This window comes from Petaurus breviceps, unplaced genomic scaffold, assembly GCF_028583685.1.
Source record: "Petaurus breviceps papuanus isolate PSGF00001 unplaced genomic scaffold, PetGlider_PUasm1.0 688, whole genome shotgun sequence".
NCBI lineage: Eukaryota > Metazoa > Chordata > Mammalia > Diprotodontia > Petauridae > Petaurus > Petaurus breviceps.
This window is the reverse complement of record NW_027186457.1, coordinates 2,067,616-2,085,173: the sequence shown is the minus strand read 5'-3', so window position 1 is coordinate 2,085,173 and position 17,558 is coordinate 2,067,616. Positions and strand designations below refer to the sequence as shown.

At 36.9% G+C, this 17,558-nt stretch overlaps 1 long non-coding RNA gene across 1 annotated transcript; it reads left to right on the top strand.

Annotated features, from left to right (window-relative positions):
• Positions 1 to 2,033: 2,033 nt before the first annotated feature.
• LOC138174322 (uncharacterized) lies at positions 2,034 to 17,352 on the top strand. The gene is made up of 2 exons (XR_011171671.1): positions 2,034 to 2,588; positions 16,893 to 17,352. It is a non-coding gene; the product is annotated as an uncharacterized lncRNA (long non-coding RNA).
• The last annotated feature ends 206 nt before the right edge of the window (positions 17,353 to 17,558 follow it).

The window sequence follows — 17,558 nt, the reverse complement described above, 5'->3', positions numbered from 1 at the left end:
AACATAGGATGAAAGATGTTTTAAAGGGAAAAATAGCAGGACCCCTGGAGAATTTGGATACAGGAAATCAACCCTTTTGAAACAGGAGTCAGGAATGTCTGTCCTGCATCAGACTCCTGTTAGCTGTGGTACCCTGGAAAATCCCTTAACTGTCTTAGACTCAATTTCTGCAAATGTGAAATAAAGATAATAATAGTACCTACTTTACAGGGTTGTTATAAGGATCAAACCCATGTAAAGCCCTTTGAAATCTTAAATCATTCTCATTGTCCAAAACTCATCATCATCATGGATCTATATATTTTTTTCAGTTTGGATTCTCCCTCTAACAGCTTTCCCCTTGAAAACTTAGTTGGTATTTTATAAACTTACATATATCTTATTCATATATATTTTTTTTCTTATCTTGTGCAATATATTATGAGCTCCTTGACAGGAGGGACTGCCTTTTGGCCTGTTATAATCCCAGCACTTAACATAACGCCTGGCCCATATAGGACCTTAATACATGTTTATTGACTAGTTGACTGAAAGCTTCCATGGCTGGAAAAAAAATCATCCTCTTGCCAACCTGGCAAGCTCCTCTAATTTCGGTTGCATCCTTGGACCCTGGGCAATATGTCCATCACCAGACTTTTCTAACTTGACAGGACCTGCCAGAGTTTGAGCTCTGCTGGCCTAGCCTTGGAGAGCACAGGATTCCCTTCAGGATGGGATATCTAAGCAGAGTTTCTTCTATTTTTTGTTTGTTTGCTTTGGTGAGGCAATGGGGGGTTAAGTGACTTTCCCAGAGTCACACAGCTAGCTGTCAAGTGTCTGCAGCTGAATTTGAACTCAGGTCCTCCTGACTTCAGGGTCGGTGCTCCATCCATCGCACCATCCAGCTGACCCATATAAGCAGAATTTCAGTGAAAAAATGATAAAAATGGGAACAAACATAGAATTCTGTGTAAATTGTGTGCCAGTTTGGTCGTAGCTATGAAGCTTCCTGTCGGTTTCCCCATGATTACTTTAACAGCAATGGACAATACTGAATGTTTCAATATAGCATCAAACGCCTTTTCCTCTTGACATGCTTTATAATAAAAAAAATTAAACTCTGATTAGATATGCACATACTAGTAGGACTTTGATGGAAAAGAAAGAAATACTGGAAGGAGAAAGATGAAAAAAATAAGGAAAGATCAACAGAGTTGGGCCCACATACTATGTCTTATCAAGTGCTTTGGAGATGTTACTGTTTTCTCCTTCTTTCCTCCCAAGGTCAGACAATGGGCACTGACATAGCCACATTTCTGTGGCGTCAGGGGGTCTCAACACTAATGTTGGTGTCTCTCTGTACAGCTCTATGCAGCTCATGTGAGCCAAGTGAATACTTAAGCAGGCATGGCTTTCTGATCATAAGACATGCTCACAGCTCTTATGACCGTAGGCAACTTACTCTCCAAATATGTTCTATTTCTCTAGATCAGAGATTCTTAACTTAGTTTGCTGGTTTCACTGTATTGTTTGGCAGTCTGGTGAAATCTATGCACCCGAAGGAAATAAATGAGCATTTATTAAGAACATTCTCTGGGCTAGGTACTGTAATTAGATCTGGGGCCTAGAAAGAGAGGCAAAAACAATTCCTTCTATCAAGGAGCTCAGAATCTAATGTGAGAAGTGGGATATCAACCAAGTCAGACAAGATAGAGACAGGATAAATTGGAGGTAATCATAGAAGGAAGGGACTAACTTTAAGGAAGACTGGGGAAGACTTTTTGTAGAAGATATGATTTTGGCTTGGCCCTGAAGGAAGGTAGGGAAGCCAGGAGACGAAGATGAGAAAGATGAACATTCCAGGCATGGAGGACAGCCAATGAAGATGCAAGGAGTCAGGAGATGGAGTGCCATGTTCAAGCAAAAACAGCAAGGGGGGCAGTGTTATTGGACTGCAGAGTACAGAGAGCGGAGTAAGCCATAAGATTGAAAAGGTAGGAAAGGGCCAGGTTATGAATGTTAAACAGGTGGTAGGGAGTCACCTTTTTATTAAATAGCAAGGTAATGTGGTCAGACCTGTGTCTTAGAATAATCATAGCTAAGTGGAAGAATGGACTAGAGCAGGGAAAGACTTGAGTGTGAATGCATGGAATGTAACATAGGAGAGGATTCGGGGAAGATGGCAGAGTAGGTCAGAAAATTCCAAGCTCTCAAGATTTTCCTCCACAAAAGAGTTAAAATAGCACTTTAAGGGGAACTAAGTGTGGGTGGAGATAAATAAAAAGACAATCCATATCTTCCTGGGACAATTTGAGAAGATTAGAAGAAAGATTCCAGAATGAGGTTTGGTCCCCAGGGAGGACCACCTCCAGGCTGGGCTCCTCCTTAAGAGCAAGTGGGCAAGGGACTTAAACAATAAGCAGCAGGCCCTAGGGTTGCTTGTCTGGAGAGGCTGCCTCACCCCAGCCACAACAACTTTTCCCCTGGGATAGTGAGGGGAGTTGGGCGTCTGAGCCCTGGAAGATCGAGGGAACCTGTGCTAACCAGGAAGGCCAAACCCAGCTGTGCTGCCAAGAGTATCAGGGGCAAAAAGGAACCAGCACCACCGGGTGAGTGCAGAAGCAGTGGGGCAGATAGGCCTGGATGTGGGCACTTACAGGAGGCTGGAGCTTTGGCTCTGATCCCAGGCTAGAGGGAAGAACTGAAGATCTGGAGCAGGAGGCAGCATTTCCCATACCCCAGTGGCTACAAAAATTAAATTATTACCACAAAAAATGCACAAAATATAATACATAGGATTACAAAAAAAAATTGTGTTGAAATACAATTATCAAAATATTGTCATTGACCCTAGGTTAAGAACTCCAGCTCTAGACTGAATTAGGGTAAGGGCCAGGTTTATGCTGCACCAGGGGAGATGAGATTTAAAACACTTACTCCTTCCTGGTTGGAAAAAGATAAGGCAGTGTCTGGTCCACATGCATTTCCTTGCTCTCATAATGTTTGCTCTGTTAAGTAAACTGTCTTTGTTTCTCCAGTACTGATATGAAGTCATGGTTATTTGTTAGCAGCAGCTGATTTTAAAAATGGATAAGAAGTTACCAGTGGGTAGAAGCAAAAAAAAAATGAAAATGATAATATCTGAGCTTAGGAGCAACCTTCTTATGTACATAGGGGAGGGGACTGAGCTGCATAAATCAAGTTAGAGATGAAATATGTGATTCCAAGACCTCTTCAACTGAAGATCTTAGTTCATGCTTCTCATGATCTTGAAAGGCCAGTGGTAACTTTGGAGAACTCAAGATCTTTTCTGTTCTACAGATAGGCTGAAATACTGAAGTAGGGCAGGACAGTTGAGAAACCTCTCAACCTATACCTGAAGGCCTTTATAATTTACTCCAACCTACCTTACCAGTCTCATCTTACACTGCTCCCCTTAAAAGTGTATTCTTTACTCTACATTAAACTATCATTATTCTGTAAATTTGACCTTCAATTTCCGTTGTCAATACTGTGCCTAGAATGCATCCCCTCTTCATTTCTGCTTTTCAGAATCCTTATTTTTCTTCAAGGATCAACTCAGGTATCATTCTCTCCATGAAGCTTTCTTTATTACCTCCCATTAATACTCTTTCTTTCCTCAAATTATTTCTTGTACTTATTGGCTGTAGGGTGTACCATCTCATAGAATGTAAGCTACCTGAGGACAGGTTCTATTTTTGTCTTTGTGTCATAATTATCTAGCATGATCACCAGTAGGTGATTGATAAATGTTTGTTGGATTAGCAAAATAGCTGGTTATCTCCATTTTGTAGTTTCCAGTACTCCAGTTTCCAGTGATCTGGGATAACTGCATCTTTTTTCATATAGTACTAGCTTTTTCATCTGTTAAAGACAACACTTTAAATACAAATATGCCCTAGGAAATATGTGCTGCAAATATCAGTAACTGATATCAGATTAATGAATGCATTTATCTGAGAGCAGGTTTGGGTAAGAGAGAATAGAATGTAAACTCCTTGAGGATAAAGACTTTTTTTAGTTCTTACTTTTATAGCTCTAACAGCTAGCATAGTTCTTTGGCAGTAAATAAATGGTGGATTAATTGAATTGAGTTCAACTGGTCAGTCAAAGGGTAGACAAGAGAGAGTCCACCATAGAAAGCAAGAAACAATTGGGATGTGAGAGGACTAAAACAAATCACTTCTTAATTGATCCTAGGTCTGATCCTGATTTGAGATCATATAGATCAGTGGTATCGAACTAAAAAAGAAATAGGGGTCACTAAACCATATATACAGATCTTTGTGGGCTGCAGATTGACCACAGATGTTAATACATCGACACATTAAAATCAGAGAGGAATCTGGTTCAAGCCACATTTAGGAGTGTTGTGGACTTCTTGCCACTCACAGGCCGTATATCTGACAGCTCTGATAAAGATGATAAAGGAAGATTATGTATCAGCTTAACAATACTATAAGGATTCAAGACTTAATTAGTGGGCATCCTCCCTCCACCAGTGCAACATCTCTATGCCTAAGTAAACTTTCTTCATACACTGGGACAGAAAAGAAATCTCCACTGATGTCCAATATTCTAGGAGAGGGGCTGTCCAGACTAAGTGAGGATGGTTGGCTGTTAGGGAACAGACATGATTTATTATGATATTCATACGCTGCCATATCTGTCAAAACTCCATGGTCACCTCAAACGTGTAAAATAAGCCTTTAGACAAGAATTTAGTAGAGGCAGCTAAATAATAGAAATGTTTTATATTTGGATAAGGTTTTACATTTTTTATGCTTCAAATAAATAGTGGATTTGAATTGTTTTTTTTTCCCCCTAATTTGGGATTTTTCTAACATCCTTGGAATATGGGAAGCTTACTTCATGGCAGGTATATATTCTATTAATTTTCCAGTGATGTAAGACAATTAGAACAATCTTTTTTTTATAACTCAGCCAGGGTTAAGTGACTTGCCTGGGGTGCCACAGCTAGCTAGTAAGTTTCTGAGGCCAAATTTGAACTCAACTTGTCTCAACTCTAAGGCCAGTGATCTATCCACCATGCCACTTAGCTGCCCCTACATTAGTGTTCTTCAACCAAAAGAGGAAGGGGGATAGGCAGAGAGAGCCAGCTAAAACAAATAATGAATATCTATGAGTATGGCCAAAAAATGCCTACACATCCCTATGATTAGCTATATGTAGTCTACTCATGATCAATTGACCAAGAAAGCCGTGAAGTGGGATAGAGCCTTTGAATACCATTCTAATATAAATGAATATGTTAACCAAATCTGTTTGTTACTACCATTAAAATCTGTAGTGAAATCAGATTATTCTGAAGCTTTGTCTATGTTCCCTAGAATTCTGAGCTTGGCTCCTATTTTTATATTGTAGTGTGTATGTGTATGTTTATGCATGCATGAATATGCATATATGTGCACATGTGTGTGTAGGGAAGGGGGGAGGGAGAGAGTGTGTGTTTCACATTAGAATATAAAGTCCTTGGGATCAGAGATTGTTTTTGTATTAGCATGTCAAGTGCCTAACATAGAGTTAGTGCTGAATAAATACATACTGATCAGTTAATTAATTGACTAATTCATCCAACAAAGTATGAGCATGAACTTCATCAATCTTTACCCACTCAGGAAGTATGCATGTATATATGTGTGTATGTATAATATACTGCTGTATAAGACACAGTTCTATATCACATATAAATCATTTGACAAATAATTTATATGTATATACATATGAGTGTGTGTATAATACATGGGAAACGATTTTTTCTCCAGGCAAAGGCCTTTTTTTGATGTGGGAGGGGAAGATTCTACAGTAGTACATAATAAGGTTGCAACAAATTTTTGAGGTATTGAAGGCTTCTTTTCTTTTTCTACCAACTAGAAAAAATTGTCACATATTGTAGATCTGACTCTCTCTTTTCACACATATATATATGTACAGACACACACACATATATATGTACTATATATTATAATATATTGTATATATAGCCTATATATAATATATTGGAATTGTAAAGAATATATATTAAATAATAATATATATAAATATGTAGCCTATATAATATATTATATACGTATAATCAGATCCACATTGTGTGTGTATGTATAATTTTTCAACATGATTTCCAAGCCCATACTCTTTTGAACAACTACACTGTATTTGCTGATACTTAAAAAATTAAGCCTCATTTTGTAACTTGATGCTATTAAGTGAGAATATGAAGTGGGTGAATGTTTCCAGGTAACAATGCTCAGAAACATTCTTCTTTCTTGTTCTTAATGACTGACTATAATTTGTATTGAATTTGTATTCAATAAAATAATCCACGTTTTGGATTTTGGTTTTTATTGTTGTTTTTTAAAAGTGTTTACTGTTAGCAAAGAACCGGGCTAGCATTCAACATTGTGTAATGCCTAGAAAAAATTTTCATAAAAATTAGAAGCAAGTCCTGATTGAGATAAAAATTGTCTTCATTAGCACGTGTAATAAAGGGCAAAATATGTGGAAGAAAAATATAATAAAATATATTTTTAAAGGAGCTACGCGAGAAAAACCCATTTCTTATTAAACAAACAAACATACCCTACAAATTTCTATTTGCCATGTGAAAAAGAAATATAATCCTGATGGCTATCAGGGCTTGAGCAATCTGAATATTAAAAAGAACAATTTAGCCACAAGTTAGGAGATGCCCGAGTGGGTGGAAGGTGTTGAGTTTTGAACTAATTTAGCATTTCCCTATTTTCAGTCCATAAGGTACTGAAATATGCTGTCAGGTAGTAACATGTTCCTTGATGATAAGTTGGCTTGGCAGGAGAGAAGTTCAAGAGTGATTTATGCTTTTACTATTACATTTTCATTACAAAACATAGATCTCTGTGTAGGATAGCTCCCTGCTCTAAGGTGGTAGCAGTTGGCTAGACCAGATAGCCCATGTGCTGTTTAGTGACATCTATCCTCTGTTGTTTGATGTACATGTGGGGACTCTTCTTACAGGCAATCTTAGTCTATATATCAGCTATTGGCTATCTCTCCATAACAAACCACAGCAGGCAAACAAAGCTTGAGAAAACCAAGTTAAAACTCTTTTTTAGGACTTCCCAGATTAAAATTAAATGTCAACAAGTTGGTTATATGTGTAGCCTTAGAAAATATTTATTTGCTTACTTACTTATTTTGCATTTTAAGTTTGGAGAGTTTGGCCCAAGAAAAAGCATCATTGCCCCCTTCCCCTTTTTTCCAGTCTTATAGTGTGTTCAACTTATACCTATACCCCTTGTCAGTAGGTATATTCTAATTTCAACCTGATGAAATGAATTCAGATCAAACTTCATGAAGGAGTCTTTGGTAAATGGTAGTTTAAGAATCTCTGCTTTAAGTATATAGAAGTTTACAGTTGTAGGAAATGAGGCCCTAAAGGGTTACGTGGCATTCCCATCATCCCCAGAGAGTAAATGGCAAAGCTGAGGTCTAAATCCCAATCTGCTAAATCTGAATAGAACATTCAGTCTGCCCTCTGAAACATCATCTGGTGATTCATGGCACCACTACTTCCTCTAGTCAAGAGTGAATGAGATGGGAAGTTGGATAGTTCTAAACACAGATTCATTCTTTAATCTCATATGAAAGTTTGGTTAACAAATAACCAAGTGTCAGTACAGCTGTATGAAGAATACTGTGTCTATGCTCCATCTTCTCTCAAGCTTAGTTAGTTTAAAAAAATAGTTATTTTTAAATGATTTTTATAATAATTTCCTTTAACTTCAAAGTTGATATCAAATTCCTACAACCACATGCACAAATAGACATCAAAATTATTCCCTAAGATGCAACCTACAACCAGTCATGAAAACTTTCTCTATTTTAATAAAAATGTTTTCTTTTTATTTTTCTTATAAGAATATAACAATATGTGGTAGTTTATTGAATTGACTACTTTTTCTGTTTCAATTTTTCAGTAATATTATCAACTTAATCCTAAAAACTGGTTATAGAAGTCATGCTATTGATTATCTCAAATACCCTGGACTGACCAGTTTTCAATGCAGAGCCTTCTTTGAATAGATTTTTCCCCAGCATAACAAGACTCAGCAAAGCTCAACCTAATTACCATTTGAAAATAGAATTTCTCCTTCCAGTTTATTTTTTCTTTAGAGTGAATAGAAATACTTGCCTCATGCAAACCCAGACTAAAATCACCAAGAGGAAAACAACTTGACCTCCTTTCCCCCCAACCCAGTTAGGGCCCTGGCCTGGTTGTTATTGCCAAAGAGGCTCCACCTAAGTTAAGCCCTCCTGCGAGTATGTTATGGTTTTGAGAACACTGTTTATTGCATAGGGGTTAGTAATAATAACTAGTGCCTTAAGCATAAATGAGAAAATTAAGGGGTTGGATGAAATGAACTCAAAAGTTCCTTCTAGCTCTCTGATTCTGAGGCTTACGTCTGAAACAACAAATGGGTTTTTGAACATATTCTTCAACTATCTTCCTCATTTCTTCAATCTCTTGTGATTTTTATATTTTCATTGATAATCTATATATTACAGATTAATGATTTCTCTAACAGCACATCCCAAAATAGGAATTTTTATTAATAAATAGTATGTTGCTTGATTAAAAAAATAAATCAATAAAAAGGCTGTGCCAAATGACTTATTCACCTGGTAGGCATTTCATTTTAATCAAGTTTAGACTGCATAATACCTCAGAAAAGTAGATCTGAGCTTGATAAATAATTGACTTTTGGTACTTCCATAGATCCATAGAGGATTGATCTAATCAATTTCCATAGTGATAGCTAAACCTGGGCATGATGCTCAACTCATTCTTCTTCAGGAGAACAAATGTACCTCAACTTACCCATTTGTTTATTCCCTTTCTTGCCATGTGACCAATACATTTCCATTCTTGGTCATGTATGTTAATAATATATATTATTCTATTTCTTAGTAACAAAAAATAATCATTCATTATGTTTCTCACTCTACTTAAACTCATTGGACAAATTTTCAGTCTCCTTTGGGTTTCTTGTGATTTTGGTCCTTCCAATATTTCAATATTCTTGTACTATATCCTATATATTATATTATATATCATACTGGGTATTCATTGTCAGATAACATCGTTGGGAGAATATTGGCATTAAAAGGATGGGCTCTTGTAACTGCAAGCAAATTGTGGATCAGAGCCAATGAGTCTGCATAAGCACTAATGGTAGGGGGAGTTACCCATCCTTTCTGATGACATTTCTTGAAACAACCCTGCTTCAAGGTAATTTAAATAACCTAGTAATTGCAGTCCTTAATTTGCCAAGTACAGTAGGTTTGATATTTCACAAGCATTCCCATTTAATCCATCTTAAATAATTAAGCATCAAGAGGACATATATTGAAAATTGGTAAAAGCTATTCCCGTCCACCTTCTATCAACTGGTCAGAAACCCAAGAGAATGTCCCTGCAAGTAGTAAAAGCCAAATGGCAACTGACTCTCCTAGGAGTAAAACAATACAGCAGTATTCTCTGTCAGTCTTTTCCCTTCTGTGTTTTCTTTTATATTCAAAGTCATCGAATGTATAAAATCTTGTTGAGACTAAGTGAAGAGGAGGTGAAATAGAGACCCAAGCCCCCATGTCCCCAACAAAGGGATGCATAAGTTATCTATTCTCAATGATCTTGAGTGTCTTTCATCTTTCTTCTGCTCTCCTGAAAGTCAAGCTGCTAAGTTTACCAATTCAGTAGAGAAGATGGGGAGGGGGAGAGGAACAAAAAGAAAGGGGCAAGAATAAGCAGGGGAGCTAGGTGGTGCAGTGGATAGAGGGCTGCCTGGATTCAGTCTGACTTTAAATCTGACTTCATAAACTTACTAGAAAATGACTGCGGAGAATTCTCTTAATCCTGTTTGCCTCAATTTCCTCATCTGTAAAATGATCTGGAAAAGGAAAAGGAAAACCACTCTAGTATCTTTGCCAAGAAAACCCCAAATGGGCTCATGAACAGTCAGACATGAATAAACTACTGAACACAACAAAGAAAAGCCTGTCTATAGCATGCAGGATATACGAGTCCCTGCACTAAGCAATTTACAAATATCATCCAAGTAGGTCAAAAGTGAAGGTGATCTTCCATGACTCTAAACTTAAAGGAAGAATTCATTTGAATTGGAAATGGACTACCCAGGTGCTACAGAATAGAGGAGCCAGAAGACTGACTCATCGTGACTCAGCATGGAGCAGAAAACAGAGATACATTACAGTGGCACAACAAGAGAGTTTTCCCAAGGACCCCTAAACAGCCTTAGTGTTTGAGGCCAGGTAAACCAGAGAAGCTTTCGAAAGCATGTGTGTGATCTGATTTGCTGGTATGTTTTGAATCAGAAAACCACTTGACTAAGGCAGAGCAGCATTCATAAGTGCCCCAAGGGAGCTAGTCCCCTGTGGTAGATGACAACTACTGTGTATTGGACATTAGCAGACCTACAGAGGCCAGCAAGGAAGTTGATATGAAAGATGCAAAGCTCCAGAGGAAAGCTGGACCATGACTGAGCTACAGATGCCCTAGCCCAGGGCGGGGATCTGCAGCCTTAAGGCCACATGTGGCCCTCTAGGTCCTCAAGTGTGGCCCTTTGATGGAATCCAAACTTCACAAGAACAAATCCTCTTAATAAAAGGATTTGTTGGGGCAGCTAGGTGGCACAATAGAGCACCAGCCCTGGAATCAGGAGGACCTGAGTTCACATTTGGCCTCAGACACTTGACACACTTACTAGCTACGTGACCTTGGGAAAGTCATGTAAACCCAATTGCCTTGCTCCCCCGCAAAAAAAGAAGATGAAAAAAAGATTTGTTCTGTAAAACTTGGACTCAGTCAAAAGGCCATAACCAAGGACCCAGAAAGCCACATATGGCCTCAAGGATCCAGCTTCCCCACCCCTGACCTTGATGTTCAGATCCCAATCCTGACGTCCATCAGTTCTATAAATAAGGATGCGTGTTGAGCCTGAGTTTTGGCAAGGGGAGTTAATAATTATCTTTGAAGAGTATACTACTGTTCTTTAGTATCTGGTGGGATTAAGAAGTTAAAAGAGTAAGAAACAGTCAAAATGAACCTAAGATCTTCATATTGGTAGGGAACCTCAGACCCATATATGCACATATAAATATATTTACATATAGACACATACATACACACATATATGTATAGACACATTATGTACATGCATGTGTTAATGTATATACATGGTTGTGTGTGGATCTGTAGATATGTATATGTGTGTACATATACCCTATGCATTTATATATACATATAACAAATATGTGTGTGCACACATGCCCATGTCCATACACTTATACATATATGGGAATGTTCATGTGTGGATGTATATATCGTGTGTGCATATACATGTGCACACATGCCTTATACACTTATGTAAACAATATAGTGCATTATGTAAATGTATAATGATTTTATTTAAATTTGTTCATATTTACATATACACTTATGCATGCATATGTAGAGATATAATTATATTACTTATAGATAACAGATAACATATAGGTAATATTTTAGCAATAAAAAATAATTGTTATATAGATAATTCCCAAAATTCTCAATTCTCTCTCTATATATCTGTGTATACGCATACCCACGTCTCAAGTAAACATATATGATTTTATCTAACATGCATGGGCCTACCTAGGTGTGCAATGGGGCAGCTAGGAGGCAAAATGGATAAAGCAATGGAGTCACAAGACTCACCTTCCTGAATTCAAATCCAGCCTCAGATACTCACTAGCTGTATGACCATGGGCAAGTCCCTTAACCTTGTTTGCCTCAGTTATCTTATCCGTAAAAAGAGCTGAAGAAGAAAATGGCAAACCACTCCAAGATCTCTGCCAAGAAAACCCCAAATGGGGTCACAAAGAGTTGGACACGACTGAAAAAGAGACTAAGCAATAGCAAAAGTTATATAACACTTAGATACTTATATCTAATTTGTAGATTAGATATAGATATTTATGTGCACATGCAATACTATATAGTTTGTTTAAATATATCCTGATATACATGTAAGCATGTTTATATATACATACATACATGCATACATACAAATACAAAAAGACTAACTCTGCAGGCCATCTTTGCAGTGGCATGTCATAGTTTTGGATATATGTATTTCTAATCTACTTTGCTTTTCCTAATATTAGACCTAGGTGGTGCAGTGGATAGAGCATGAGACCTGGAGTGAGGAAGACTCATCTTCCTGAGTTCAAATCTGACCTTAGAAACTTCCTAACTGTGTGACCCTGGGAAAGTCACTTAACAGTGTTTGCTTCAGTTTCCTCGTCTGTAGCATGAGCTGCAGAAGGAAATGGCAAACCATTCCAGCATCTCTGCCAAGAAAACCCCAACTGGAGTCATGAAGTGTTCAACAAATATCAGGCCTAAGTTTGTCTCCTTGCAATAAAGAGCTACTGACCATTCATGCTCTTCAGTAAATTATTTTTTACAGATAAGAAAGCTGAAGTCCAATTAGGAGCAGGAAGACTTTAAGAAATGCTTGGAAAGACTTGAATGAAATGATGCAGAGTGAAGTAAGCAAAACCAGGGGAACATTGTAATAACAACAATGTGCAATGTGTAACTTTGATAGAATTATCTCTTCTTAGAAATGCAAGGATTCAAGACAATTCCAAAGAATTCATGATGGAAAATACTGTTCACATCCAGAAAAAGAATTGTGGAGTCTGAATGCAGATTGAAGCATATTATTTGCTCTTTCTCTTTCTCTTTCTCTTTTTGTTTGTTTCTTCTTTCTCATGTTTCTTGCATTGATTCTAATTATTCTTTACAACATGACTAATGTGAAAATAGGTTCAATGTGAATGTATATTTAGAGCCTATATCATCAGATTGCATGCTACCTTGGGGTAGGGGAAGGGGAAAGATGGGGAGAAAATTTGAAATTCAAACTCTTATGGAAGTGAATGTTGAAAATGAAAAAAGTAATTAATTTGAAAAAAGAAAGCTGAAGTCCAGAGATCTTAAAAGTTTGTCTATGACCAGGTAGATAAGGGAGTTGATGAACTAGGAACCCATTTCCTCCAACTCAAAATCTAATTGTGTTATTTAAAATTTATTTAGTAATCTATTTCTCTTTAGTTACATGTAAAAATATTTTTAACATGCATTTTAAAAACTTTGAGTTCCAAATTCTCTCTCTTCGTCCTTCCCCACCCCTTTCATTGAGAAGTCAAGCAATTTGACAGAATATACATATGTAGTCATGCAAAACATTTCCCTATTAGTCATGTTGTGAAAGAAAACATGAACCAAGAAAAACCCCAAAACCTTAAAAAAAAAGTAAAAGAAAAAGTATGTTTCAATCTGTATTTGTCATTTCTTTCTCTGGGAATAGATACAATTTTTCCTCATAAGTCCTTCAGAGTTGTCTTGGATCGTTGTGTTGCTGAGAATAGCTAAGTCATTCACAGGTTTTTGTCTTACAATATTGCTGTTACTTTGTACAAAGTACATTTCATTTTGCATCAGCTCATATACGTCCTGTTTTTTCTGAGAACATCCTTCTCATCATTTCTTATAGCATAATAGTATTCCATCATAATCACATACAACAATTTGTTCAACCATTCCATAAATGATTGGCATCAGCTCAATTTCTAATTCTTTGCCACCAGAAAAGATCTGATATAAATATTTTTGTACATATAGGAATTTTCCTTTGGGGCATTTCTTTTTTGGAATACAGATCTAGTAGTGTAATTGCTAGGTCAAAGTATATGCATGGATTTATAGTCCTTTTGGGCATAATTCAAAATTGCCCTACAGAATGGCTGAATTGGTTCACAAGTCCACCAACAGTGCATTAATGTTTCATTTTTCTGACATTTCCTCCACCATTTGTCATTTTCCCCTTCTGTCCTATTAGACAATGTAATATGTATGTTTTACTTTGCATTTCTTCAATCAATAGTGAGAGTATTATTTTTTTCATGTGGCTATAGTTTTAATTACTTCATCTGAATACTGTTCATATCTGTTGATGATTTGTCAATCTCTCTCTTCTCTCTTCTTTCCCTGTTTCCCTCCTTAAAAGTGTTTTGCCTCTGACTATCACCTCCCCTAGTCTGCCCTCCCTTCTTTTGTCAACTGCCCCTCCTTTCTCTTATTCCCTTCCCTTCCTATTTTCCTATAGGGTAAGAAAGATTTCTATACACAATTGAGTGTGTATGTTATTCCCTCTTTTAGCCAATTCTGATGAGAGTTCAGGTTCATTCACTCCCTTTCACCTTCCCCCTCTTCCACTCCATTGTAAAAGCTTTTTTCTTGCCTCTTTTATGTGAGATAATTCACCCCATTCTACCTCTCCCTTTGCATTTTTCCCAATCATTCTTCTCTCACCTCTTAATTTTGTTTTACTTTTTAGATATCATCCCTTCATATTCGACTCACACTTGTGCTTTCTGACTATATATACTTCTTCTAACTGTCCTAATAATAAAAAAGACTTTCAGAATTATTCATATCATTTTCCTGTGTACAAATATGAACACTTCAATATTATCAAATCCATTATGATTTCCCTTTCCTGTTTACCTTTTTATGCTTTTCTTGAGTCTTGTATTTAAAAGTGACATTTTCTATTCAGCTCTGGTCTTTTCATCAAGAATGCTTGAAAGTCCTCTATTTCATGGGATATCCATTTTCCCCCTGGAAGATTATATTCCGTTTTGCTATGTAGATGATTCTTAGTTGTAATCCTAAATCCTTTGTCCATGTGAATATCATATCCCAAAGCGTCTGATCCTTTAATGTAGAAGCTCTTAAATCCAATGTTATTCTTACTGTAGCTCCACAATACTTGAACTGTTTCTTTCTGATTGCTTTCAATATTTCCTTCTTGACCTGGCAGCTCTGGAATTTGGCTCTAATATTCCAGAGAGTTTTCATTTTGGGATCACAGGAAGTGATTGGTGGATTTATTCAATTTATATTTTACCATCTAGTTCTAGAATATCAGGGTAGTTTTCCTTTATGATTTCTTGAAAGATGATGTCTAGGTCCCTATTTTTTTTTATCATGGCTTTCAGGTGGTCCAATAATTTTATAATTATCTCTCTTTGATCTATTTTCCAGGTCAGTTATTTTTCCAATGAAATATTTCACATTATCTTTATTTTTTTTTCATTCTTTTGGTTTTGTTTTATTGTTTCTTGATTTCTCATAGTCGTTAGCTTCCATTCACTGAATTCTAATTTTTAAGGATTTTTTTCTTCAGTGAGCTTTTGTATTTCCTTTTCCATTTGACCAATTCTACTTTTCAAGGCATTCTTCTTGTTGGCTTTTTGTACCTCATTTACCATTTGACAAGTGTGTTTTTTAAGGTGTTATTTTCTTAAATTTTGTATGTTCTCTAAGCCATTGACTCATTTTTTCATGATTTTCTTGCATCACTCTAATATTTCTTTCCAATTTTTCCTCTACCTGTCTTATTTGATTTTCAAAATCTTTTTCAAGTTTGTCCTTGGCCTGAAACCAATTAATATTATTCTTGGAGGCTTTGGATGTAGGACTTTTGCCTTTGTCATATTCTGAATGTGTGTTTTGATCTTCCTTGTCACCATAGTAATGGATTTTTTTTCTGTTGTTTGCTCATTTTCTCAGTCTATTTCTTAACTTTTAATACTTTGTTGAAGTAGGGTTCTGCTTCGAGTGTGGAAAGTGAACTGTCCCAAGCTTCAGGAGTTTTGTGCAGATATTTTCAGAGACTGGGAGGACCTATACATTTTTTGTTGGTCCAAGTTAATATGATCTAAGTATATGGGTGTTTACTGCTCTTCTGACCTGTGCTCTGGTCTGTGAGCAACCACAAGCACTCTTTTCTTCCCTGAAACTGTGAGGAGGGTCTCTGCTCCTCTATAGCTGCAAGTTCTAGAGTGTTGGTACCCTTCTTTGCTCTAGGACTGCCACCTGGGCTACTACTCAGATCTGAGTATGGGCACAGAAATAAAGTCCAGCTTCAGTGCTAGTAAAGAGATCCCTCTAATCTTCCTCTGACCAGTCTTATGAGCCCTTTACCATTTGAGGGCTGAGAATTCTGGAAGCAACCACTGCGACTGCTAATTCAGTGGGTCCTAAACTCCTAGTTTGTGGAGGTGCCATCTGTGCAGGTGCAGCCTGCACTGGACTATACTCTAACCCCAGTGAGACCTTTCCTGTTGACTTTCTAACTTGTCCTTGGCTGGAAAATTATTTCACACCATCCTTTTGTTTCCTGATCCAGGAATTGTTTTAGGGCATTATTTAAAAGTGTTCTGAGTGGTTTTGGGGAGAGCTCAGGCAAGCCTCTACCTTTTCTTTGTCATTTTGACTCTTCCCCCATTTCAAATCTACCATTGTTTTGACCACACCACATTATATTGATAACTAATAATCATAATTCTTTACTTCAGAATCTCCAACGGGTGCTATAATTTGGCTTCACAATGAAGCAAATTCTAAATTCATAAAACCAAAGGTTCTAAAAATTAGAAAATTATAAAGGATCTAAAATATTAGAGTCTGCTTATTTTCAAATCATACCTAAGCACTCCCTCTTTAAGACTGTCAAAAATAGAGCATTGCAACCCTCCAAATCCAATGTGTATTCATTTCAATAGGTTTTATTGCAGAAACACTGGATGCTCATTATCATCATTCCTGCCCTCAGGATTTTTCTTGAGTCAATGGAATTTCATTGCAGAACAGTTTTTTTTAAAGGTTTGGGCTTATCTTCCCACTCAGTCTTAGAAGAAAAAATAAATAGTCCTGGTGTAGTCCTTTAGAAATTGAGTATTTTTTTTTTCTTTTTTAATAGCACTCTGACAACTTGGAACAGGAAGAGATGATGTGGCATGTCACCAAGCACAGACCCTGGGTTCAGACTCCATCTCATGGCTCCTCTCTCCAACCTTCCAACTGTCCTTTTGGCCTCTGTGCTAACTCGAAGGCATATTGATATTTCAGAATGTGATGCCAACTTAATGAAGCATTCTTTTTTAACCATTTGTTCTAATTGTTGAAGGCAGAGCTGTCTGGATGGCTGACATATGTTTCGTTTTAGTTTATGATAAATGGAATGTTTTGTTTGAATTTGTTCCCAAACATCATAAATAATGATGGGAGGAAAGATGGAAGTTAAAATGTGGCAAAAAAAATTAAGTTGAGCTTCTACTGAGGAGACAGATTATCCTTCTAATATAAACTTTTTTTTTTGGTAACTGTGGGATGTGTTAGTTGCTTCCTACCTAATAAAAACACAGATCCATTGCCTCCTGCCAGAAGTTTGTTCTTTCCTCGAAATTTTCAAGTGAAAAGCTTTATTCTCTAAGTGCACTCTCTTTCTTATAAAATGGCAGGAAATAGAGAAGCATCTTGTAGGGTGAAGGTCACCCTCTACTTGGAAAATCAATTCAATTCAAAAGCTTTTATTAAACACTAAGTATATTGGATGCTGGTTTGGGGTTATGGGCACAGGAATGAA